This window comes from Triticum aestivum, chromosome 7B, assembly GCF_018294505.1.
Source record: "Triticum aestivum cultivar Chinese Spring chromosome 7B, IWGSC CS RefSeq v2.1, whole genome shotgun sequence".
In the NCBI taxonomy this organism is placed as follows: Eukaryota; Viridiplantae; Streptophyta; class Magnoliopsida; order Poales; family Poaceae; genus Triticum; species Triticum aestivum.
In genome coordinates, this window is record NC_057813.1 from 685,528,263 (window position 1) to 685,530,297 (window position 2,035).

At 47.5% G+C, this 2,035-nt stretch overlaps 1 non-coding gene across 1 annotated transcript; it reads left to right on the forward strand.

The window, feature by feature from the left end:
* Positions 1–1,655: 1,655 nt before the first annotated feature.
* Positions 1,656–1,728, forward strand: TRNAE-CUC (transfer RNA glutamic acid (anticodon CUC)). The gene has a single exon. It is a non-coding gene; the product is annotated as a tRNA-Glu (tRNA).
* The last annotated feature ends 307 nt before the right edge of the window (positions 1,729–2,035 follow it).

The window sequence follows — 2,035 nt, forward strand, 5'->3', positions numbered from 1 at the left end:
CTCAGCACCTGAAATGCTGACGTGTGGAAGCCTTTTGGTCCCGGTTGGTGGCACCAACCGGGACAAAAGGCCCCCCCTGCCTAGGCAAGCGGCAGCGGCCACGTGGAGCCCCCATCTATCCCGGTTCCTGGGCGAACCGGGACTATAGGGACATGGCTTTAGTAACGATCCTTTAATCCCGGTTCATGAACCGGGACAAATGGCCCACACGAACCGGGTCGAATGGGGGTTTTTCTACTAGTGCGTGTTCAGGACGATGGACAGGATGGTGGACATGATTAAAAAAACTCATTCAGGAGGAATTTCAGAGGCAGACAGGTGGTCAAAAACCTGTCCAAAGTAGTGGGGCCTAGGGATGAAACATCAGCTAGCAGTTGTTCGAGTTCAACGGCAAAACCCTCTAAAAACAGCAAGCCATGGTGGTGCAACTGCTGGCGTTGTTCAACTATTGGGGCCTGGAGATACCGTTTTTTGTTCTTGATTTTCATCAGACGGGTGTCACTCCTGTTGACTCTAGAGAATTGCATCGAACGTCACACGTCTCCCTTATATAATCTTTATCCTCCATGAAACCCTAAGCACCAACCGTTGTCGTGGGCCTATCTGATGGGGCTCCCTCTAAGCCGGCGGCTCTCTACACTCCAATGGCTCCCTCCATGTGTTATTCACCATACAACAACAAATCAAGGTTCGCGCACAACATTGAGACGAGCAGCAGAGGTGGGTTCGGCGGGTGCTTCTCTGCGGCAATCGAGGACCGGCGTGTAGATGTGGATGGCGACGGCGATGTGGCTGCCTGTGGGACTTGAGAAATTTTATCATTGTTCTCACAGGCAAAACTGGCAAGGCCATTTCTCTTTCTCCAACCAGTACCAGGTAGTTTGTCTAGAAGTGAAGTTCTTTCGCCAGGGCTTTGTATTATTATTAAGAATATATCAGATGTGGTGCAACTTAGCAGTCTTAATTCTTAAAGACTAATTTCATCGAAGACTTGACATGTAACTCCTCCTTCTGTACATACATGCTCACTGTTTATCCAGAATTCGAAATGCACTACCTGACCATTTGGACTTCCCTAGTTGATAAAGGAAAGACAGATTCACCCTGAACCTGAATCTCAATAATCTCTTCAGTAGTGTTAACTGTTAAGGCTTCAGGATGCTTCTCTAGGTGATGGACAGTTATCTACATTTTTTGTTTTCTTCCTGCTAGTTTTTTCGGTAAAAGCAAATGCCTGTAAAAGCTAAGCCTTGGCAAGCCATTAGTTGCTTGATGAGCTAATTGCTACTTTGTGATGGTAATCTTTATTGAACCTTTAGATGTTTATATGGCTGAGAGACACTGATGGTTGATGATTCCAGACTTTGAGCAGTTGTAGGGGTCAGCTTCTGCCGATCAATTGGGAGGCATATTGCTCGAATTTTCTCCCCAACTGGGATTCGATCATGCGTCGCCGTTGGAAATTCAGATGTGTTATGGATCAAAGAGAGCTACAGCGAGCAAATGTAGCTGTTGCTCGGTTCAGGGATGTTGCCACCCATGTCTGAATTCAAGCAAAGCTGTGATTCAGCTCTAACGTTCGTGCTGTTTTGTGTTGTGTACAGGGCAGACATGCCACCAGAATAGATAAGTTCCAGTATTTTCTTCAACACGATTCCGTCGTAGTCTAGGTGGTTAGGATACTCGGCTCTCACCCGAGAGACCCGGGTTCAAGTCCCGGCGACGGAATTCCTTTTTGCTTCTAAACTTTCCCTAGATTGTTGCCATTTTTTCTTTTTTGAGATTGCTTTGTAGTTTTAGGTAAATCTGAGCAAGCTGATGGCCAGTTTGTGTTGGTAGCCTTGAACCTGACGGTTGATGATTCCAAGATTTTTAACTCGGGGCCGTGGGTCAGCTTGTGCTGCCGATCCACAGGGAGGCATTTGATCATCTAACCAGCGTAAACTCGGGGCCGTGGGTCAGCTTGAGCTGCCGATCCACAGGGAGGCATTTGATCATCTGACCAGTGTACGTATGTGTTGCCTGGTCCGGCAGC